This window comes from Puma concolor, chromosome C1 (assembly GCF_028749965.1).
Source record: "Puma concolor isolate L17-30 chromosome C1, mPumCon1.1.hap2, whole genome shotgun sequence".
Lineage (NCBI taxonomy): Eukaryota > Metazoa > Chordata > Mammalia > Carnivora > Felidae > Puma > Puma concolor.
Window position 1 is genome coordinate 68,481,223 of NC_141674.1, and position 25,629 is coordinate 68,506,851.

A 25,629-nucleotide genomic window follows, 5' to 3' on the forward strand; every position below is an offset into this window, starting at 1 on the left:
TTTGATGGAATTCTGGGACACTAGGTAAAAACTAAGGAAATTTCAATAAACTATGAGTTTAAGGTTTATAATAACATGTAAGATGTCAGTAATAGGGAAAGTTAGGTATAAAAAAGCTCTCTGTAGTTAATAATTTTTCTATAAATCTAAAATAATCTAAAATAAAAATTTATTTAAAAAAAAGTTGTGTGTGTACTGTTTGATTATTGTCCATTTTCCTAGAAATTCTTGTTCACTGCTTTATCACTAGTGTTAGAACAATGTCTGGCACATAACAGACATTTCATAAGTATTTGTCTGATCAATCAATTAATTAATTATGTAATTTATACCTCACATGAACCTTCTGATGGGCTCAAAGATCTTAAATAATATTTGCAAGGTTATACAAAGAGCAAGGGTTGGAATCAAGATTTAAACTCAATTCAAGCCAATTCCAAAGTGTGTCTCTTTAACCAGAATTTGGGACTGAAAAGGGAAATCCGAGTACAGAATTTGTATTTAGTGTAGGTGCAGTAGGGAATCATGGAAGGTTATGAGCAGAGATAGTAGCAAAGCAGATTTTCAAAGTGAAGAATGAATTAAGAAGGGTAAAGCCAGGGATGGGAGGACCAATTTGAAGATTGTGACACTGATACAGATGAAAAGATATGATACCTAAGCCAGGTGGCAATGACAGTGCAAGAGATAGTTTGGTATAGGAATATATAAGACTGACAAGTGACTCAAGGTCGTGAGCAAAGAGAAATAATAGAGATTAAACTGAAGTTATGAGTCTGGATGACTAGAAAAATCATCATCAACTGGAATGAAGAATTGTAATTCCTTTCTGACCTTCCTACATATCCACATTCTCATATGCAGCAAATGAACATAAATATACAAAAATAGGAAATTCTTTGAAAAAGTTAAAAACACTACACAAAATATAAATTATTTTCAAAATGATTTTATTTAGTAGATTCCTAAGCAAAAAGCTAGAACAACAGAGTTTATTGTCATCTTAGTATATGTTTTGCTTTATCTGACAAAGTGTGAAAGGTTTTAATTTATTCATGTCTCAGGTATACAACTTTGGTAATAAAAAAAAAATCCTTGTAGAAAGAATATTGAGACCTCTGGCCTTCACATCAGTCTTGGGGTTATTAAATGATAATTATAACTATTACTTACTATCTATCTAAGACTAACACACGTACAACCCACAGAACAAAAGAAAAAGAAAGGTGTTACCCTGGAGCAGAGTAATTTTTTTATGATCAATAGTCTATCATTAGCATAATGTTTATTTTATGCATCTGCAGACTTTTTGTCACCTGAATTGTGGTTTATAAGTATTAACCTATTGATCTTTGCTACCCTTCCATCCGCTATAAGAGTTGCAGATAAACATCATCACATCTTTTTTTGTAGGTGAAGGACAAAACAATAGCAAACCTTTAGATATCTGATGACTGGACATGGCTAAAGAAAGATTCAGAATCCAAGGCTGTCTAACTACATAAATTCCTCAAGCTATCCTGAAGGCTTACGTTTTAGTTTATTTGCAACATTCAAGCTGATAATATGTTCTTTTCAATGCAAATCTAGAATGAGTACAATAACATAATACACATTATTTTACCCAGCGTATGACATGTGATTTAACATGCTTTATAAATTATCGAATAACATACTGAAAGTATACTTGGCCTGTTTCACAAAGATCTACAGCCATTTATTTTCTTTTTGTATTTTTTCCAAGTTTTAGCAGTAATTTATTAAGCAAGATATCCTGATTTCTCCCCTGGAAAAGTGTCTTTCCATTCTTTAGGGAATTCATTACACTGGATAGCAATCTGATTTCATCTAGGTAGTGAAGATCAGCTCTTTGAATGACCAAAACAATACACCCTTAAAAAAAATAAAAGAATACATTTACAGGAATCTAAGAAATTCATTACAAATCCATTACTTTTCCTAAACATTTTTTTTTAATTCAGTTTGTGTGGATTTTTTAATAGAAAGCTTTATCTGGTCCATTTTTTTCTCTAATTTATTTTGCTAAAGTAAACCTGACACAAGACTGAGTCCTGGGACCAACATCCGAGTTATATTTAATGAAAATCCAGAGCACAAAGCACTTCAATTATTCATATTTCCTGATTTACACTGAAAAATGGGTGCACATATGTGTGTTCTTTTGATAGGGTTCAAATTAGCAGTGAGCTTTTGAAAATTGGTCCTTAGTAACTTCAACAACTGTCTTTTTACCAGCTTATCTTGAGCAAAACAGAGACTTCTAAATCAAACTTCTATTTCATCTATTTCTTTCTTTATTACTGAAATGAATAAAGTAATTTTGTATGGAACCTTAAATGCTTATCAAAATTGGGAAGCAATAAGTACAACAATAAAGCCATTTGTTAGAAGCTTCATATATTATTATATTATATCATTATGACTAGAGTGATCCATTTGTCTTTTCACAGGGAGTTACATGGATTTTTTTAAGCGGTGAACCCAGACATGTCATGTCTGTGCAAGCCACAGAACCAAAAATTATGCCCAGTTGAACCCGCTGTAATTCGTTTATGCAAAGGGACTTTAGAAGTGGGAACCAACAGCCCCCATTTCATCAGATGCAGCACAGAAAAGGACTCAGTCACAGGTCTGACAAATCCACATTCAGGTCCATATGGTCATTTATCCTCCCTATGTCTTTGAAAGTAAAATACTGTGAAGGCGGCATTTGAGTTTTTGGTGACAAATTACTTTTCTCAATGGAATCAAAGGCTGTGGCCATCTGCAGTGAAATAGATGAGCCACAGCTGGCTTTCATAATAATCAATCCTGATTGCGGCAGGACCGTGGCACTTCTGGATTGATTGTGAGGACCCGCTGTGACAAACAATACTGACCAATTCAGCTACATAGACAACCAGTTATTTCTCATGTTCAGATGCAGACTCTACCTCATGTCATCGGAGGGAAGGGATGAGATGAAAATCGTCCAATATCCTTGGTCAGTGGTGGAAACCTGAAAATTCAGGAAATTCTTCAATCAGATTTGGAGACCTAAACGAGCTACGTGACATGCCGATAGTGTGATTAGATGTATATTATATCAGCAAAATGGGGAACCATGGTTTACCAGGAATTTCTGTCATGCCTCCTCAACCTGCACATGCATCTTAGAGAATACATCTTTATGAATAACTCCTGCTATATGAAGGGTAGTCCACTTGATTCCAGTTTTTCTCTTATGTCCCCCTGGCACAGCTGATTCGGCCAGGGATGGACATCCATGAAAAGGCAGGCAGTTCATAAGCATGGTGGTGACTTTGTGGTCCAAGCTAATCAAATTCCTCTTTTGGGAATTTGGAATGGGACATCAAAGACACTGAGGTAGTTAGCTCTGAAGAATTACGCTCAAAAACTACATAATCTCTAAATTTCAGTAAACTGCCATAGGACAAACATTAGTGGCAGGAAAGGAAGATAACAATGGCTAACAAATATCGAATACTTACCCTATGTCAGACACTATGCTGAATGTTTGTCACCCACTATCTATTCTAAACCTTGACCTCACATCCCTACTAAACCTATTGATAGGTGCTGTTTATATCCTTGTATAACTGATGAAAATTCTGAAATTTGGAGACATTAATTAAATTCCCCTGTCATGTAGATGTAAAATAAAGACAGATCCAAAGCTTAATTCTACTAGACTTCTCTTGATTATTCAGCTATAGAACTGGGAATCTATGGGGTTGGGGTGGAAAGAGAGAGAGAGAAAAAAAACACCATAAGGAGAAATAACCTTACTATATAGCCTTGAGATAGTGGTCTTCTTTTTTATAGCTTCTGAACTGCAGTTCTCATAGATCTAAATATTCATTGATCTCTGTCCTCAGAGACATGTTCCCATGTCCCCCACTGTGTCTCTAGATTCATGTACAGTACACAATACTTTGGGTAGAGCTATTGAGATAATTAAAGCAAAGGTCATAGTTTGTCTTCATTTCTTCAGATATTCATTTCAATGTTCGGTAATTCACGTTGATTTCAGAGATTTGACCTTAGTATTGTGTGTTTGCCTGAATGAAAGATAACCAACTAGTGACTGTGAGGAAATGTGAAATTTCAGCAATTTCCTACTTTTCAATTAATAAGGAATGCCCAAGACTGAGTCAGAAAAAAGTTTATTTATTATTAATAATGTATATGATCTAAATATACATGTGCTTCTCCTTCCCTCGAGAATCACTTTCATATTGTGACATATTAAATCTGTTCCAAATGAACAGGTCACTAATAGTTTTAGCCTGTTACAGTGTTTCAATCCTGGAAAGAAAATCTCAATGCGGGGAGAGCAGAACCCTTCCCTTTCTCCACTTTTTACCAACTGGTTAAACTGTTGCTCTAAAGATGAGTCACTGGGGGATTTATACCCAATGTTTTGTTTTTGTTTTTGTTTTTGTTTTTGTTTTTTTCTCAATGTCTGGAAAAGAAGGCGGCCTCGATAATTCAGACAGCCTGAACTTTCTGAAGAAGCCTGCTTTTTTATGTAAGAGCGACAGTCAAAGGAGAGCAAAAATCCTGTACTATTTTACAGCTTGCACTGTTTGTGCATTTCGGTTCCCTTGATTTTACTATCCTCCACTTCGTTTGAAGATGGGAGTTTTCACTTCGCTGCCAAGTTGGGTTAATTCACATTTCGACTGTTCAAAGGCAAGATTCCGCAAGGGCTCCAACACCAGCCATGTGGCTCAGTCTGGGCCAGGCCTCCATACTGTCTGCGAGCCCATCAGCATCGGTGTGTTCCATGTTCCACAAGCAGACAGTACAATCACGGTCTCTTTTCCAGAGAGTCGACTACTGCTATGTTTGGCAGTAGTTAACTGTTTAAGCAAATGTAGGATACTGGAATAGCAATTCAAGCTGTATAATGAGACACAGAAATAGTTCCTTAGCATTTTCCATTACTTTCATAATGCTTCACCATCATTCTCCCTAAAAGTGTTTCTCTTTGTTTTATAAGGGGGAGGGAATAAAAGGTTATTTATTGCAAAAACGTAAAGATTCCTTCATTCTCTTTGATATTGTTCACAAATCCTGTGTCATTACAGACAAATTGTTGAGAAGATTTGCAGATAATCTTGTCTCAATTTTCTTAAACTCATTCCGCTGTATTTTTCTCTTAGAGTAATGTCCTCACTATAATGGAATTTCAAATATATTAGCAGATATTGCCATCGATCTTCCTCCACAATAAATAACTATTAAATGTATATGTTGCATTCATATAAATAAAAAATACAAAAATCGCTCAAATATACACATCAATATTTTACATGATTCCACTCATCTCTATAGCATATTTTTTGAGGATTAATGGCTCATTTTGCATTTCTTTGAGGTGTAGGGCTTTTGCTACACTGGCAAGTTCATATTGGGGCAGGAAAAAATAATTCAACAGAGTATATTGAAAGAGAAATTGAGAAAAATAATAAAACTGTATGCTACTTCAAACCCAACTAAATCCAGCCCCTTCAATACACACATACATTGAGATGTCTAATCAGGATTAAACCACGATATGCTGGTAAATATATATATGATGTATACATACATATATACCTATACATAAACACATATATATACACACATGCATATATATATATATATATATATATATATATGTGAAAAGAGTCTACTGAAGTGACATTGTATGTTCACATCGAATGTTTTAAGAAATATTAAAATGTCTGCTTGTGATAAATATTATAAAGATATGACAGAATAAGAGTGCTAGACAGTGACAGAGGCATCATGCTATCACGTGATCATCTATACCAAGGCACCATTTGAATAGAGAACTGCCAAATTGATGGACTGCATTTTCAGTTTGGGGGAAGATCAATGCAGGCAGAGGATGCAACAAAGGCCTGAGACCTGGGCATGCTGGTTGTGTTCCAGGATCAGTGAGGGCGCCGAGGGGCTGGAATAGCTGGAAAGAGCAGAGGGTGGTAAGACTTGTAGTCAGAGAGGTACAGGTGAAGTAGTGTCTCACAGAGGCAATGGAAGGGCCTTGCGTTCTACTCGGGGAGAGAAGGAAGAGGATAATAGGAGAGTTCTAAGCAGAAGAGTAGCATGATCTGACACATATTTTTCATGTTGACTCTCTCACACTTGGTGGGTTTTTTTTCTTTTTTAAATGTTTATTTATTTACTTTCAGGGGAGGGAGGGGCAGAGAGAGGGAGAGAGAGAATCCCAAGCAGGCTCTGCAGTCAGCACAGAGCCCTATGCAGGGCTCGAACTCATCAACTGTGAGATCATGACCTGAGCCAAAATCAAGAGTCAGACGGTTAACCGACTGAGCCACCCAGGTGCCACTCACATTTGTTTTTTTGTTTGTGTTTTTTAATTCCTATGTGTGTTGTGAGATTGGGCAGGGCATGCACACTGTCCAATTGGCTATGGTATATGATGATGCTTGTGGTATATGATGATGTGGTATATGATGATGTCTAGGCATGCTTCACTCATTGACTTTCCTTCTTTTTTTATTTTATTGAGGTAAAATTGGTATACAAGTTTATATTAGTTTCAGGTGTACAACATAATAATTCAATATTTGTATCCACTACAAAGTGATCACCACAATAAGTCTAGTTACCATCCAACACCATACAATTGATCCCCTTCCCTCATTTCTCCCACTCCCACTCCTCTGAAAACTACCAATCGGTTCTCTGTATCAGAGCTTTGTTTTGTTTGTTTAGGTTTTTATATTTCACATATAAGTGAAATAATATGGTATTTGTCTTTCTCTGTCTGATTTATTTCACTCAGCGTAAGGTCCATCTGTGTTGTCACAAATGGCAAGATTTTCTTCTTTTTTATGGCGGAATAGTATTCCATTGTATATTATATTCCTCTTTACCTATTCATCCATCAATGTACACTTAAGTTGTTTTAATATCTTGGCTACTGTAAGTAATGCTTCAGTTAACATAAGGGTGCATTTCTCTTCTTGAATTAATATTTTCATTTTCTTTAGATGAATATCTAAAACTGGAATTGATGAACCAAATGGTAGTTCTATTTCAATTTTTTGAGAAACTTCCATATTGTTTTCCACAGTGGTTGTACCAATTTTTATTTCCACCAACGGTGTATAAGGGTTCCCTTTTCTCCAAATCCTCTCCAATACTTGTTACTTCTGGTCCTTTTGCTAATATCCCATTCTAACAGGTTTGAGGTGATATTTCATTGTGGTTTTGATTTGCATTTCCCTGATAATTACTGCTATTGAACATCTTTTCATGTGCCTGTTGGCTCTCTGTATGCTTTCTTTGGAAAAATGACCATTTAGATCCTCCGCCCATTTCTTAATCACAGTGTTTGTTTGTTTTTGCTGTTGAATTGTTTGAGTTCTTTATATAATTTGTATATTTACTCCTTATTAGATGTGTGATTTGCAAATACTTTCTCCCATGAAGTAGGTTGTCTTTTCATTTTGTTGATGGTTTCCTTAATTGTGCAGAAACTTTCTAGTTTGACACAGTCCCTCTTGTTGATTTTCGCTTTTGTTGCCTTTCGTTTTGGTCAGATCCAAAAATTCAATGCCAAGACTGATATCAGGGAGCTTACTGCCATGCTTTCTTCTAGGAGCTTTACGGTTTCAGGTCCCACATTCAAGTCTTTATTTATTTATTTTTTTTTAAATTTTTTTTTCAACGTTTTTTATTTATTTTTGGGACAGAGAGAAACAGAGCATGAACGGGGGAGGGGCAGAGAGAGAGGGAGATACAGCATCGGAAACAGGCTCCAAGCTCGGAGCCATCAGCCCAGAGCCTGACGCGGGGCTCGAACTCACGGACCGCGAGATCGTGAGCTGGCTGAAGTCGGACGCTTAACCGACTGCGCCACCCAGGCGCCCCTTCAAGTCTTTAATCCATTCTGAGTTAATTTTTATGTATAGTGTAAGATAGAGGTCCAGTTTCATTCTTTTGCCTGTGGCTGTCCAGTTTTCTCAACACCATTTATCGAAGAATTGTCCTTCTCCCCATTGTATGTTCTTGGCTTTTTTTGGTCATAAATTAATTGCCTGTATATGTGTGGGTTTATTTCTGAGATTTCTATTCTGTTCTATTGATCTATGTGTCTGTTTTTATGCCAATACCATACTATTTTGATTACTATACCTTTGTTGTACAGTTTGAAGGCCGAGAGTGTAATAACTCCAGTTTGTTCTTTCTCAAGATTGCTCTGGCAACTTGGGCTCTTTCGTGGTTCTGTACAAATTTTATAATTCTTTGTTCTAGTTCTGTGAAAAATGTCATTGGAATTTTGATAGGGGTTGAATCTGTAGATTGCTTTGGGTAATATGGACATTTTAATAATTTAGTTCTTCCAATCCATGAACATAGAAAGCTTGTTCATTTATTTGTGTCTTCTTCAAATTTTTTATCAGTGTTTTATAATTTTCAATGTATAGGTCTTTCAACTCCTTGGTTAATTTTACTCCTAGATATCTTATTCTTTTTTATGTAATTGTAAATGGGACTGCTTTCTGAATTTTTCTTTCTTTAGTTTGTTATTAGTGTGTAGAAATGCAAGCAACTTCTTTATATTAATTTTGAATACTGTAACTTTCCTAAACTCATTTATTTTTTATTTTTTAATTTTTTTTTCAATATATGAAATTTATTGTCAAATTGGTTTCCATACAACACCCAGTGCTCATCCCAAAAGGTGCCCTCCTCAATACCCATCACCCACCCTCCTCTCCCTCCCACCCCCCATCAACCCTCAGTTTGTTCTCACTTTTTAAGAGTCTCTTATGCTTTGGCTCTCTCCCACTCTAACCTCTTTTTTTTTTTTCCTTCCCCTCCCCCATGGGTTTCTGTTAAGTTTCTCAGGATCCACATAAGAGTGAAAACATATGGTATCTGTCTTTCTATGTATGGCTTATTTCACTTAGCATCACACTCTCCAGTTCCATCCACGTTGCTACAAAGGGCCATATTTCGTTCTTTCTCATTGCCATGTAGTACTCCATTATTAATGCTAACGGTTTTTTGGCAAAGTCTGCAGGGTTTTCTATATGTAATATCATGTCATCTGTAAATATTTCTTCCTTTTCAATTTGGATGACTTTTATTTCTTTGTCTTGCCTAATTGCTGCAGCTAGGACTTTTTAATACAATGTTGAATAAAAGTGGTGAGAGTGAGCATCTTTGTCTTGTTCGTGATCTTAAAGGGAAAGCTTTCAGGTTTTCACCATGTAGTAATGATGCTCCTGTGGTTTTGTCATACATGGTTTTTATTATATTGAGGTACATTCCTCTAGACGCACTTTTTTGAGAGTTTTTTTTATCATAAATTGATGTTGAACTTTCAGTAAATACATTTTCTGCATCTATTGAGATGATTCTATGATTTTTATCCTTTATTTTATTAATGTGGTATATCATGTAGATTGATGTGTGATGCTGAACCATCCTTCCATCTCTGGAATAAATTCCACTTGATCATGGTGTATGATCCTTTTAACATATCATTTAATTTCATTTGCTATTATTTTTGTTGAGTATTTTTGTATCTATGTTCATCAGGGATACTGGCTTATAATTTTCTTTTTTGGGGGTGTCCTTGTCTGGTTTTGGTGTCAGGGTAATGATGGTCTTATAAAATAAGTTGGGAAGCATTTTCTCCTCTTCAATGTTTTGTAGGAGTTTGGGAAGGCTAGCTATTAAATCTCCTTTGAATGTTTGGTAGAGTTCACCAGAGAAGCCATTTGCTTCTGTACTTTTGTTTTTTGGAGGTTTTTGAATATTGAAACTTCTTACTCATAAATGATCTGTTCAGATTTTCTATTTCTTCGTGATTTAGTATTGGAAGATGGTATGTTTCTAGAAATTTATCCATTTTTTCTATGTTGTCCAATTTTTTGACATATAATTGTTCATAGTGGTCCTTTATGATCCTTTGTATTTCTGTGGTATTCGTTTTAACTTCTCTTTCATTTCTAATTGTATTCATCTGAGACTTTCCTCTTCTGTTTTTGCTGTATCCCGTAGATGTTAGATAAGTTGCATTTCCATTTTAATTTGTTTGTAGCTTCTTTTTAAATTTCCCTTTTGATTTCTTCATTGACTCATCGTTTATCTGGTAGCATGCTGTTTAGTCTCCACATATTTGCGTTTTTTTCCAGTTGCCTTCTTAATTGATTTCTAACTTCATACCATTGTGATTAGAGAAGATGATTGATATGATTTCAATCCTCTTAAATTTATTGAGACTTCTTTTGTGTCGTAATATGTGATCTACCCTAGATAATTCCATGTGCTCTTGAGGAGAATGTGTATTCTGCTGCTTTTGGATGGAATGCTCTGTGTGTGTCTATCAAGTCTATCTAGTTCATGTGTCATTTAAAGTCTATGTTTCCTTATTGATTTTTTTAAATGTTTATTTAATTATTTTTGAGAGAGAGAGAAAGTGAGAGATGAGCAGGGGCAGAGAGAGAGAGAGAGTCTCAAGCAGGCTTCAAGCTCTGTGTGGAGCCTAACTTAGGATTCAATCTCATGATTGTGAGAATATGACCTGAGCTGAAATCAAGAGTCAGATGCTCAACCAACTGAGCCATTCAGGCATTCCTCCTTATTGATTTTCTGCCTGATCATTCACTCTACCTATCTGGCCCCTGCTGGCATTTGAAATTGTGTCCCTTATTCCAGACAGTTTCTGTCTTTAATCACATAATAGGAAACCATTCTTAAAACCCAAGCTCAAGGTGCCTGGGTGGCTCAGTTGGTTAAGTGTCCGGCTTCAGTTCAGGTCATGATCTCATAGTCCGTGGGTTCAAGCCCTGCATCCAGCACTCTGCTATCACCACAGAGCCTGCTTTAGATCCTCTGTCCCCCTCTCTCTCTCTGCCTCTCTCTCTCTCACTGTCTAAAATAAATAAACATTAATAATTTAAAAAAATACACAAGCTCAAGTTGCTACCCTTTATGTTTCATTTTTTTTCTTTCAATGTATCAGTTTTCCTCAGACATTGTCATGCTCACATTCTGAATTGTAAAATAGTTCTAAAACTTCCAAGTCTTCTGGGATTTGTTGTGTCACTCAGAATAGTTTAGGCCTAAAAACTAGACATACCAGAAGATCTTGAGCTTATTGCCAACTAGAGACCAGAATGATTCTAAAGATCTTTTAAATTTCCTTTTTTTTTAAAGCATATTTATTTATTTTGAGACAGAACACAAGCAGGGGAGGGTCACAGAGAGAGAGAGAGAGGGAGAGAGAGAAACCCAAGCAGGTTCTGTGCTGTCAGCACGGAGTCAACATGGGGCTCAATCCCATGTGAGATCATGACCTGAGCCAAAATTAAGAGTCAGATGCTTAACTGATTGAGCCACCCAGCTGCCCCAGACCTTTTAAATTTCTCTTGAAGAAGATCTGGGCAAAACTGGAAAAGGACTCATAAGTAGACAAAGTCATCCCCAGGGAATGAGGAGGTCAGCCATAGTGTATCCTAAAATTTACTCCACAACATACTGCTATAGAAAAAACAGCCGAAAATTCACTTCCAATATAGACTTGAAGAAGGAAAGAAATATCCCAGAAGCAGACTAGGCATGTTTAGAAGTGGAAAAAAAACTATACACTCTTTGTTCTGATAATGACATCTGTAAGAGCTAAGTTGGTGGGGAAAAGAACCTCGGGTTTCTTTTTCTTACAAGTTTCCCTCCATTCAGCTTCCTTCTTGAGTACCAAGCATGTCAGTGGAGTTCAGAACTTTCACTACCATGCACAGAATCCACTATACACCCCAATTTAACATTTCATGGAAGATCAAAATGTCACTTATTAACATTTGGTTTGTCCTCATGAGATTCCTTGCACTGGCTCAATAATACTCTAGAATTGAGCTCATAGGGTCTATAAAATCTTCCAGGCAAATTTAATTTTTATTTGCCCCGTTTAATATGCATTACCAGTTAGATTTATTAAGCATGTACTATGTGTCAAGCACTCTGGGCTCTGGATATTAGGCCTTGGTTATAACAAGATTCATAAAAACTATTCTTTCCTTGATGAATGCATGTTCTAGTAGAGTAGACAGAACTATAAATAGGTATATAGTGATGTAGTCTATTAGGTGTTATTACTGAGGTAAAAATAAACTGTGAATACACAGAGGACACTATCTTTCTGAAGGAAGATCCCATGCAGAATTGAGCACCTCACTTTTCACTTGTCACTTTACATTTTAACTCATACTAGCATCCAGGAAAAAATAATTTCATGTATCACAAATCCTATAAGGTTGTAAAGGTAAGATAGTAGATGGGCTTCGATGACATCTTAAAGACATTGAATTGCATGCTATATAACAATGGGAATACCCTGAGGGTGTTTAAGCAGAAGAGATACTTGATTGTAATTATATTCCCTCATTTGTATCCCTAGACCGGGCCTTTCCTCTGAGCATCTGATTCATATATCCAACAGCCTATATTATTTACTTCTCTCCTTAGAGGTATCACAAATCTTGCAAATAAAAAATATTCAATATTGATTTCTTTCTAATCTAGCCCCTCCCCTAATCTTTGCCATTTCTGACAGTGAGTGACATGACCACCTACCCACTGCTAACTCCAGACACTTGGAAGCCATTCTCAAGTCTTCCATTTTCCTTATCCCCCATCAGCAAGTCCTTTAATTTTTCCACCTCTAGGTTGCATTTGGGATCTGTCCATTCCTATTTCCTTTACTCCCACCCTAGTCAAAGCCACCTTCATGGTACAGACTCACTATGACAATGATTTCCTCCTGGGTTTTTCCACCTCCACTATGTCTTGCTCCAGGCCCTTCTCTATAGCAGCCAAAGAGTCCTCCACTTATTTATAGTATAGTGCCTAATTTGCATCTTTCATAAAACATATTGCAGCCTGTAATTAAATAAATGATGATGATACATGATAGATAGGTAGGTAGGTAAATAGACAAAAATGTAGACAGATAAGTTGCTGTTATTTAGTTGTTTATTCTTTGTCTCCCCTATTAGACCATTACACTGCAACCTCCATGGGGTCTCTTACATCCACTGTAACCTCTACATCAAAGTGCTCAATGAATTTTTGTTGAAAGAATGAAATACACTTGGGGCACCTGGGTGGCTCAATCGGTTAAGCGTCCAACTCCTGATTATGGCTCAGGTCATGATTTCACAATTCATGAGTTCGAGCCCCACATCCAGCTCTGTGCTGACAGCATGTAGCGGCTTAGGATTCTCTCTCCCTCTCTCTCTGCCCCTCCCCCACTTGCATGCATTCTGTCTCTCAAAATAAATAAATAAACATGAAAAATTGTTTAAAAGAATGAGATACACTTTCCTTTTTTTGGTCATTTTCCTTGGAATTTATGTAACTAATTTCCATATATTTCCAACTTATTTAACTTAGGAGTCTAAAAATTCCTTCCTCTGACCACTTTTTACTAGGTGCAAAAAGATTTGGAAAAGATAACATCTCATCCACCCCTTTTCACTGCAAAGCACTAGAAAACAATATTGCAGGGCATTTTCAAATGCTATAATTCCCATATATGGTCAATTTCTAGATTTGCTGGAATTTTTATTTAAATAGATATCCATTTAGTCTGTCATCAAAGTGAAGCAGATAGTTAAGTCTGCTTCTCTATTGTTGATGTCTTGAGCGAAATAAAAATAAATAAAACAATTCCACTCAAACATTGTTTATATATATAAGCAACATAGGTAACTTTGCATTGCAAGTACACATAAACATTTTTCTTGTGTTATTTCACTCCCAGATTCTAGCCAAAACATTAAAAAAAGACTATTCTTGCAATCCTTGCAGAATTTCAAGCCTTAGTCAAAGAAGAAAATCCCAAAAATCTTTTCAGAAATCCTATTTGGGCGCTATTCCCAGCCTAATTTTGCAGACCAAGATGTTTGGGCAGTCCTGGTATGCCAGGGATAAGCAGTTGAGGATTTTTATCTGAACCAAACCCAAATTCCAGCCCTAATTAAAATACCACAACATTGTTAACTCCTTGACTATGTTAGACATTGGTTTAGTTGAACTAATTCCACTTCTGGAATACAGCCTCTCATTTACGTTCCTGCTGATTGCTTATATTTTCATTTCAGCTCCCCATTGTTTTTCAAAGGATAGAAGTATTGTCCCAGTTTTTGTTGCTATGCAAACATCTCTAGAGTTACATAAAGAAAGCAAAATTACTAAAGACAGATAATACAGGTATGGTAACAGAAACTTCTGGAACCTTCTGTCTTCTCCTTTTTTCTTCCTCTGATGACAAGATGGTGCAAAAGATGTCTTGTGACATTTTATTTATATTTTCCTATACATTTTGAAGAAAGGAATACTGAATATATATGTGTGTGTGTATATATATATATATACACATATATATATACACACACATATATACATATTTATATATATATAACAATTCAAATGTTGGCATTTAAGTTCATAGTCCCCTATGTAGGAAGCATGAACAGGCAAGATTAGTGCAAACTCTTTCTGTGTTTATACAACCAAGTATATATGTAATTGATGCATAGAAACTACCGTTCTGTAAGAATATGCCCTAAATTCTTTGAAATCCCATCAAAGAAAATCAGCAAAGGACACATGTTCTCTGTCCCTCGTCCCAAGACTGCTTCACATAAGTATTCACCTTTTGATCCTGTTCCCTTCAAACCTTCTTTAAGCCCCTCAATTTTAACTTGCATTACCTGTTGTTAGCACCGCTGCTATACCCTCATTACTATTTCGCTGGGAGTTCTGGAACCTGGTATGAAGTCAAATATAAAGTGACAAGTGAAAACCAAAGGGTTTCGAAGTACAAATTGTATATGATCGTCTTGCCATAACAGAATAGTGTCATTGTCCTGCAAAATTAGAGATTCTATGCTCTTCTACTTCAGAGAATTAGCAGTATGAATGCTATTCGACAGCTAATGGGACTTCTAGAGAGATTTGGAAATGTTCCCCAAAGTAGCAGAAGTAGGGTGTTCTTGGATTCCCCATATACTTTTCTCAACACATACACATATCATTTATTAAGCTGAGAAATTGTTCACTGGCCATTTCCCCTAAGTGCTGGGCAAAAAGCAATGAGAGAAGTTCAAAAAATGTCTCTCTTGTGGAGCTCACATTCTAGTTGGGAAGATAGTTAACAAACAAATGAGTAAGTACAATGTATATTAGCTCAGAGGATGGCAAGAGCTGTAGGGAGAAGTAAGGCAGGAAAGGAGGACAGGACTGAGCTGGGAGTGGGAACGTTAGGCAGTAAATGGAATTTTAATAGAGTGACCAGGGAAGCCCTCACTACATAAAAGACATTTCATAAAAATCTTGAGTCATGCAGGCAAGGTATCTGGGGAAGGGCATGCTGGATAGAGGGGACAATGAATCAAAGGACTTGAAAAGGGTGCCTGCTTTGTGTGTTGGAGGCACAGCAAGAAGGCCAAAGGTCCAAGTGAAGAAGGTAGGGAGAAAGTGTAGGATATGATGTCAGAAAGGTCAGAAGGAGGGGGAAAGAGTCCAGGCAGGGGCTTGTTGGTCAGTGCAAGGACTTTGGCAGTTATGGTTTAACCTGAATGACACATGAAGCCTTTGGAGGTGTGTCAGTTTCCTAGGACTACCTTAGCAAATGACCACAAACCAAGTGGCTTAAAACAAGAGATATTTATTCTTTCTTAGTTATGGAGGTCAAAAGTCCAAAATCAAGGTATTGGCAGGACCATGCCACCTCCAGAAATTCTATAGGAGACTCCTTCCTTGCCTCTTCCTGCCTTTGGTGGCTCTAGGTGTTCCTTAGCTTGGGACTATATCAACAGGATCTCTGCCTCACTGTTCATGTGATCATCTCTGAGCCACTATTTCTGAAAGAGACAGAGAGAGCAAGCAGAGAAGCAGGGGAGGGACAGAGAGAGAGGGAAAGATGATCAGAAGCAGGCTGTGCACTGACAGTAGAGGGCCCAATGAGGGGCTCAAACTCACGAACTGTGAGATCATGACCTGAGCCAAAACTGGATGCTTAACTGACTGAGCCAGCCAGGCACCCCACATCTCGATATCTTTAACTTAATTATATCTAGACAACTTTTGTTTGTTTGTTTGTTTGTTTTTTTCCAGTAAAGTCACATTCACAGGCTCTGGACATTAGCGTGTGATCACATCTTCTTTGAGTCCACATTCAATCTGTTACATGGAGTTCTGAGGAGAGAAGCAGCAAGATCTGACTTGTGTTTGAGCAGGTTCATTCCAGTTCCTGTGGTGGAAATGGACTATAGGGAAGCAGGACAACTGTCCAAGGGACTCCAACAGACCGTAGAACACAAAGCAATAATTTGGGTGAGTACGTGACCTGTACCTGAGCAGTAGTAATGGAGGTGGTGAAAAGGGGTTGGATTCTAGACACATTTTAAAAGTAGAGGACAGAATTACAAAAGATTTTAGGTGAAATGTAAGAGAAAAGGTAGAGTCAAGGGTGAATCCAAGGTTTAGGGGCTTAAATATTTGTGAGTTACTTTTGATGTATATGGTAGGAATGCCTCCTTTTCTATAAAGCTCGTATATTTGGGGTATTAAGGTCATTAGCTTGCCGCTAGTTTTCGCCCAGCTGGTCTCACGATGGATGTCATTTCCCTCCAACAGCTTTCTCTGACTTCAGTAGATTAGATCAATATGTCTCTATGCTCTGCACCCTAAGGTCAAGGTCATCCCTATTATACCCTTTTGGGTTTTTTTGTTTTTGTTTTTGTTTTTGTTTTTGTTTTTGGTCATTTGTTTTAGTTTGCTTTTGCAAACTACCCCAGAAATTAGTGTCTTAAAACAAACAAAAACATGTCTCTAGCTCATGGTTTTGTAGATTGACAATTGGCTTCTCTTGACTGTGCTGCTGGTCTGGTCTGGGCCATGGACTTCTTGCTCTGGTCTGGACTTGATCAGGCATCTGCAATTATCTAGTGGGTCAGCAGCAGCTGCCTGACTCACAATGGCCTCAGGTGAGATGGCTATGATGGCTGGGGTCTCTCTATGGTCTCTCATCCCCCACAGGATGGCCTGAGTTTGTTTAGAGCAATCAAAGTGTTCCAAGAGTATAAAAGCAGAAGCTTCAAGGCCTCTGGAAGCCTATGTTCAGAACTGGCACAATTTCTCCTCTCTTATTAGTCAAAGCAAGTCACAAAACCAGTCCAGAATCAAAGGATGAAGAGCTGGAATCCATCTATCTATAGGAGAAGTTACCAAGTATTGTTGTGATTTTGCAATCTATAGCATCATATAATATAATTGCTTATTTTTGTGTCTGTCTTCTCTGCTAACCACCCCATTAGCAGGGACAAAGGTTCTCCTGTTCACTACTGTATCCTGAAACAATAGACATTGAATACACATTTGTTTTTTAAAGAAATGAATGAGTGAAAGAATCAGGCAGTAGATGAACTGAAATGCAAGTCAGTCTGCAAATGTCATGATCACTTGATCTATCTCCATTCTCTTGAATCTGCATCAGAATCTTCATGTTTGGGTGAGCCACCTGGGTGGCTCAGTTGGTAAGCTCAGGTCATGATCTCATGGTCCGTGGATTCAAGTCCACATTGGCTCTGTGTGACAACTCAGAGCCTGGAGCCTGTTTCAGATTCTGTGTTTCCCTCTCTCTCTGCCCCTTCCATGCTCATGCTCTGTCTCTCTATCTCTCAAAAATAAATAAAAACATTAAAAATTTTTTGAAAAGAAGAATCTTCATATACTCAATATCTGTAAACTGTATTTGCAGGTAAGGTAAATTATTGCTTCAAATAAAAAATCTGAATGAATGTGAACATTTGCAAGAAATGGTCAAAATAAGTATTTCTAAGAATTGTTTAAACATAAATATTTGGAATAACTTCTTAAGGTAGCTAGATATTCATTGTTTTATGTTAACCTAGAATAATAAATTATTTTAGATTTTTTTTGGAATAGTTGTATTTGTGTATGCAAGTTAACAATATACTTACATCTTGAGTTTGTAGCAGGTGTTATACAGACCCATTTTTCTTCAAGGTTTAGAGGTCAGGTAACTCTCTTTTTTGCATGAATCACATGGGTCTCCTTTGGAATGCCTTGCAGAAACTAAAGTCTTTTGAAAGTATTCTTTTGTTTTTCACTGATGTTCATCTTAAAATCTAAAATTCAAAGGATTCATTAATGGTGATATGCCTTCCTTGTTAAACAATGCTATTGTCTGGGAAACTCCAAGTGTTTTACAAATGGAATACAGAGGCAAGTTGTTATCCTTTTTGCAGAGGAAACTTATAAGTGCCTTGGTGACAGAGATAAGAACCAAAATTAAAATCTCAGTGCTCAATCATTTTCACTAATGATGTCATTTCCAAAGCCCCATCTATTTTTCTGTTGTTACTCCATGCATCAGGAAGAATTATTGAAGGAGAGCAGATTATGCCACCCCCAAATATTTCTTGGCATGAGGATTACTTTGGGCTAAAGTCAATCAAACCCAGGAAGAGCTCTTTACTCCAACTGCCTAAATTTACACTGGAGAAGGGCCTGTGCCAGGAAAGAGCCATCACCAGAGACACCATTTTACCTAAGAAACTTGTCATTGTAACAGGGCAACCTTTGCTCTCCAAATGTCTCCTCTTCCTTCCTCTGGCCTTCCTTCTCTTTGTAGTCCCAAGCCCATACCCCTTATATCAGGGGGTTGTATAAGCTTCAATCGCCTGACTGCCTTTAAGACTCACATTTTTATGGGGCTCCCATATGTAGGAAATTAAATTTGGTTAATCTGCCTTGTAACAATTTAATTATTGGACCATCCAAAGAACCTAGAAGAGAAAAAGGGAAAGATTTTCCTCTCCTCCCCTACCTACCAGTTAACTCCTTTCAGACTCTCTTTCATGGTTCAAACCATCATTGATACGAACTTCTTTCGGCACTAAACCTGAATGTCTTCCAGAGCCTTATTGATCTAAGGACATCAACATGTTGTTTGTGCTGATTGTCTGTCTGCTGCAGTTAGTCTAATGAGTCTATTGGACTGTTCAATTCTGTGCTTGGTAGTGTGCTTGTGTTTTGTACTCCCTACATCAGAGATGTGGAAACACGGTAGTAATCTGAGAAGCCATTCAGTGAGAGCAGCTCCCAGAGAACCTTTAGCTCTCCAAAGACTCTTCTTTTTTTATTTTTTTCAAGAACAAAAACTTTTGGGAAGTAAAAACATGGTGAGGAGCTTTCTAGGAGCCCTATCGATAAATGACTAAGAGTTCGGTTCCTTAGAAATTGGAGGGAAGGCATCAGAAAGAAGAAAGAAAAGTGGGCTCTGCATCGAGTAAATAGATTGTTGACCATTAGGAACTTGCGTCTGCTTGGAAGCAAGTGCTGAGAGGAGTTAGGGGTCTAAGACTTCTGTGAGGAGTCCAAGCCTGTGAAAGTCAAATGCTGGGAGAGGCAGGGTTGGGCAGGGAAAGCATCCAAGGTGTCCTGCCCTGGGCAACACAGATAGGCCTTAAGAGCCCCCATTATGCTTAGTCCTTGTCTAAGAGGAGGCTGAAGAGGGCAATTGTGACAGTGCTGCTGGCTGGTGGCTGTCACTTCCCTTCATCTCTTCGTGCTGAACCCCAAGGTTTTCCTAGAAGGGAGATCCACATGGTGCACCTTCTTGGCTGCCAAAGAACTGGAAGTGCTCTTAAAATATTGGGGACTAAATGCTGGGCTAACCCGAACCCTGTCACCCCCACTGGGCAGGAGGCAGGCAGTGGGAAGACGGCAATCGAAAGATAATTTAAAAGAATCCTAATGTATTCAGTCATTCTGTTAATCAGCATAATTTTTTAATCACTGCGGTTTGCGTGCCCTTTTTGGAGGTTTTACTTGTCATTGTGTTTATGGGAAATTGACAGTTATTAATTGTTTTCAAGCTTGAACCAGTCCTTATTAGAATTCAAATATATTTCCCACTACTGGGTCCAATATCTATGTAATCATTTATCTTACAGTGAATTTTACTGTAAGTGTAATATTTACAAGAAGCAATTTGTCATTCTTGGGTTAAGTATAGAAACTTCGATATTTTCTTGGATAAATGTGTCAAAATAACTAAGATTCAAGCAACAGAAGAGAAGAGGAAGCTTATAATACAGCATTTTATATTAGAGCTGGGAGGTTTGCTATCTGGTTTGAGTCCGTCATCGTTATTGTTTTTATAAATATGATTTTCCAATTATTAACCATCATTAGTATTAATGGCATTAATGCTGGTAATCTGTCTCGCTAAGGATTTCAAAGTGCTGTATTTTTTTATATGCTAAATGAGTTCCAGGGCTCCAGCAGTGATTCCCACCCTGATTTGCTACATCCCAAAGTCTCCAAACACAATTAATTTTAATTCATAGATGAATATGCCATTCAGCACTTTCGGTTAGGAAATGGGGTGGCAGAAACTCACAAACAATTTTGGAATATTTCAGCCCCCTAAAGACTTAAATCTCCAATCCAATCTTTGGCAACTACATCCTTCTTTTCTCACTGGGGATAGCACTCCTTGTCATTTAAACATTGCCCTATGTTTGTGTCCCCAGGGCTGGGAAGCCTAGACGAATGCTAGCGCGAGGCGTGCAGAGGCAGAGGGGGATGAAGATCTGAGGCTGACGCCCAGAGGTACACAGGATCTGTCGAGCTTGTGCCCCACGTCTTCCTTCCGTGAGCTGCTCCTCAGTTCTTTCTAACATTCTAGTCGCATCTTTCCCCATTTCCCACTCCTCCTGTGCTCTGAACATACTCAACTGATGGTCTCAGCCGGTTGTCTCTCTCATGCCGCCCCGCCTCTGTACCCATGTTCACTCCACCTGGCGCACCCCCGCAGCCTCGCCAGCTTCCCTTACGTGTCCATCAGGGCCCACTCTGCCTTCAAGAGTCACATCCGGCATCGCCTCGTTCGTAAAGGCCTTCTCAATTACTCCAGCTGTGCTTTGCCTTCCTTGCCCTCTTTCCTCTGTACCCTTTTCCTTTGGACAGATGTCCAATACCAGACTCAATCTGTTTACACACTTGTGTCCATCATCCCCAACAGAAACGAGAACAAGCATCATCTATTTTGAAATGGGTAGCCCTAGGTTCTTGCCGACAAAGCGCTTGGTGAATGTCTATTGAATGAATGAATGAATGAATGAAGCCTTGTTCCTTGTTCCAGTACACCAGGGGCAAGCACCTGTGCATCGCTCTCTGAGTGCCTGCCACAGGATCTCTCACATACTGGAAGATCCAAGTGCACGCAAGTGCTGTATATATGCATCTCCACACGCTGTCTGGTGTATCCCTAACGAGCTTTCTCTCCACCGTCATTGAAATCTGGCTTTCCCTTGGCATTGCTGGCCTTCCTCTAGTTACTGGAAGAAAGTATTTCGGATAGAATAATTAAAACAACTATGAATCCCTGTGTTACTCTAAGTGTAAACTTGTTAATGTGTGAATGCTGCCAATAGTATGTGCATTGAAAAAAAGAATGGGAAGCCAGTAAAACATAGAAATAAACTTCTAATGGTGGCATTTCAGGAAATAGGAGAGGACAGATGGGAAGATATTTCTGGACAAGGAGCTTCTGGATGCCCTTCACTTTGTACCACACAAGCCATTTCCTGTTCCTGTACAGAAGGTTGGATCTGCTTGCTACAACACTCTCTAGCTCTCCTGAGAATAGTACTTCTATTTCTGTCTTTTATAAAAAGGTAGAAGCACTAGCCCTTCTGGTTGTCAGAGACCAGGAAGGAGCCTTCCTCATGTAATGGCAAGAAAAACCAAGAACAAAGAAGTCATCTTTTTTTTTTTTTTCCCTGCATCCAATAGAAACCATAATAACACTTCCCAGTTCAGAGAGAGACAATCAAGTTCAATGGAAACAGGTTTATAATAATTAAACAAGAAAAGCTTATACTGATTAGGTATTTACCCAGTTGCTATGCTGAGCCCTTTCTTCTATTCCTTACATCAACTGTATAATAAAAGTCATTTTTTATCTCCATTTTGCACACAAGTTCAGCAATTTGTCCATGGACACAAAGCTGAAAATTGCCTGAGTCAGCACTGGTGCCTAGAAAGTTGTGACTCAAATCCTCTGGAAGCTATCCCCTGGTATGAGGAAGGGGACACCTAATTAAACTTACATGTCAATATACAACCTAGCACTACCTGAACTGTCATTACAGTCCCATATATGACAAGACATTTACATTATGTTTATTTCACCTCCTTTTATTTCATGAAGGTACGGAAGACGTTACAGTTTATGGGTCCATTTTTTACTTCAAACAACAGATATAGAGAATATAAGTTCTTTACTATTATTTCCAGTGTATTTTCACACACATTTATGAAAGATCTAAAATATGTAAAGGACGCTTTCAAAATATTTGGGGAGAGATTTTAAAAGAGAGTATTTGGTCCCTGACTCCAAAGAGTTTTACAATCTGAAAAGTCACATTAAGACCTCGATAACATTCCAACTCCAGCCTGTGTGCAAACTGTGTCCAAATTGATATCAGAAACCTGAGAACTCACCCGTCCCCTCAGAGAGCAATCAGACCATTGGATGTCAGAGACATAAAATAACTATTGTCTTCACCCTGTTACTTTCAAGCAATTGTTTCCTAAACACTGTTATAGTCACTAAATCTGCACACTTCAGAAATTCCAGATCTTCACTAGATCTCATGAAAATGTGTGTTGGCATTTTCCTTTAGATTTCCTTTAAAGTATTACTTCTGTCCATCAAGTCAGAGTTCCTTTAAGTGTAGTGTGTTGAAATTCTTTCTCTTTCCTGACAGGTTGCAGATTCCCAAAAGCAGCAAACATCTGACCGGTCTCCTTACTACTCTCTGCAAATATCCCACACATGTGTATGTTGAGAGTTTTAATGTCATTTGTTGAAATATATTTAACCAATGTCATTTGGTTCACACCAAGTTAATAATGGCTTCCCCAAGGCTATGATCAATTCAGTCAACCAGCTGGTTTGACTGATTTTTCCTTTGAATTGACCTAATTGCCTGGCTGTTTGGGCATCCGCAGACACCTTTACACAAAGAGAAGGCAGGCTTCCCGTTAACTTGCTAAATGAGGGTTATTCTTTTCTCCTGAGATCTGCCACGACTTACTGAGTGACTGTTGGCAAGAGTTACAATCATATTGTGCTCCCTCTTTCTCATTTTAAAAATGGGAATAAGAATATATAAAGCTCTGATGATACGAAAGGGAAAGGCAAGTAATCACTGTATGTTTAAAGACACATCTGCATTGTAGTGAAAGAAGGATTACTTCTCTTCTGAAATGCCAGCAAAAGACAACATGAAGTGGGGAAAGAACCCAATTAGCAGCCTAAGGAGATTACAAAACAACACATTTCCTTTCAGTTGTATATTTGGGTCCTTTCGAGGAATTAATTAATTAATTAATGCTGTTTTCTTTTTGCACTGCAATATACACCACTACCTCTTTAAAAGTTAACAGGGATTAATTCTCTTTCAAAATAAATATTCTACTTAACAAATTGTCCACGTTCCTTCACTGGCACGTTCGTCAATCAAGTCACAGCTCTGCTCTCATTCAAAACTCCGAGTTTTATCCAAATGTGTTTACCTGGCAACTAATAAGAGATTTTCTGCCTACCCTCTAAAATCCTGATGACAAAACAGAAGGACTCATAACACGTTCACAAAAATCGGATCAGCCTGAGCATCAGCTAATCTGGGTATATTTTTCCCTCTGATTAACCAGTTCTTAATGACAACATTTCTTATCTTACAACTGTGACATGAAGAGGGAGCTGTAGCTCTTCTGAGACACAGTTCTGCAAGAACCAGCTTATACACGCTCTCCGATCTCGTGTCTGTTTCTCTTTCTCTCTCTCCCTCTCTTGCGCTGTCCCTCATTCATTCACTCTTCCATCTTTTTGCCATTGTGCCAGCTCAATTTAAATGTATCTGCTCTGTATCTGTTCAAGTGGAGATAATCCATGCAAATCAGGAGCAGTGGTTCTCAGTGCTTGGTTCACAGAGAGGACTCAGCTTGAGGAGGTCACTCGCTCCCAGCCGCTCCTCCCATTATATTTTTCCCCTTATTGCAGAACTGCTGTATGTATACAGTGACTGAAAGGACTCAATTTACTGCAACTGCTGCCTGGCTTTACTCACAACTTTTTTTTATAAAGGAACTTACCTCCATCTGTCTTTTCAAGGTAGGAAGTCTGATTCTTCTAAAGACGTGTGTAATGCCTCCACTGTCTGCTCATTATCAAATGTCACTTGAATGCTTTATATTGTTGCTGGCATTAGGCACAAATGCTGCTGATTCCAGGTGCCTCACGCTTTTGTTACTTAACCGAGTAGGTACAATTGTTTAAGTGTCGGGTGTTGTAATGTTTATTTTCCCTGCAGCCAGCTTCAGGTTTACAATGTCAGAAAGATTACAGTGCCCACTCTCTAATCTAGAAATACAATCCTCTATCAAGTTTTCCCTCTTAAAAAAAAATAGTCTCTCAGTATGCTTTAACTTATCATGCATCCTGGCCAAAGCATAGTCAAGTGTAAAATTCAATCGTGGTAATTTTTGCTTTTTAACCTGGAACCAACCTGCAGCATTTTCTGGGAAAAAGAACTAACTGTTGAAATGTTTTTAACAACAGCAAGAGAAGGATAGATCTTACCTCATTCTGCTGCAAAGCAAGAAGCTGAGGGCCTTATTGCTAACAGGCCTGTCAAATAGATTTATTCTTCACAATTTACAAATTGTTACTAGGCTATGCAGAAGTATTATAATTAGTTAGGATTCAGTTACTGTGATTGTACAGGCGATTATTTATTGTTTTGAGGTTGAAATTAGATTATAAAAAAGTTTAATGTTGCAAGCCTAACAAAAAAGCTTATGTTTGTATAACACTGTTTGATGTCATTTTTTAAGACTGATTTTGATAGCCAAATGGTTACGTTTAGATTAAAAATGCACGTAAGAGGCTAACAGATTTGACAATATACATGCTGATTTATGAAGGCAATTTCTGGGCTTACATTACTTCATATGTGTTTCCTTGAAGTTACTCGTAATAATACTTTAATCATTCCTTCGTCATTTCAATCTTAAAACATACTACATGTCATAAAATCATAGACTCAAAAATCTCTTTTTGATTAGAACAAATATAATTATAACATTCCAGTTACAATTTAGTTTTCAATAATGTAATATGTCTTTGAACGCCCTCCTTATTAATATAATTTTACATTTATTACCTTATTTTTCTACGAAGCTTTGACTTGTAGCTACGACAAGACTATTTAATCTCTTGTATGGCATAGAATTGAACATAAACAGTAAACAAAGTTGACAGTCCTGAAAAGAAGAAAAAATGATCCTCTGGTATACTGAATAGTTCTGATGACATAAATCTTAGATTTCATCTTCCAGGTAGATACTTGTAGTTAGTGGAGTTCAAGGGAAAAAATTTATTATCCACATAAAATATCTCAGTGCCAGAAATGTGCAGTTCTTTTTCTTTTTGATACAGACTCCTCTACTGAA

The 25,629-nt window shown here is 37.7% G+C and overlaps 1 protein-coding gene and 1 long non-coding RNA gene across 2 annotated transcripts in view; one reads left to right on the plus strand and one right to left on the minus strand.

Annotated features, from left to right (window-relative positions):
• Positions 1-944: 944 nt before the first annotated feature.
• Positions 945-24,652, minus strand: LOC147578119 (uncharacterized). Its single transcript, XR_015254815.1, has 3 exons — positions 24,271-24,652; positions 2,955-3,019; positions 945-1,893 (listed from the first exon to the last, which is right to left on the minus strand). It is a non-coding gene; the product is annotated as an uncharacterized LOC147578119 (long non-coding RNA).
• ADGRL2 (adhesion G protein-coupled receptor L2) overlaps positions 24,030-25,629 on the plus strand; it is a 631,707-nt gene continuing 630,107 nt past the window's right edge. Inside the window, exon 1 of the mRNA XM_086717375.1 lies at positions 24,030-24,289. The gene's annotated coding sequence lies outside the window, so the exon portion shown is untranslated. The remainder of the gene's footprint in view (positions 24,290-25,629) is intronic.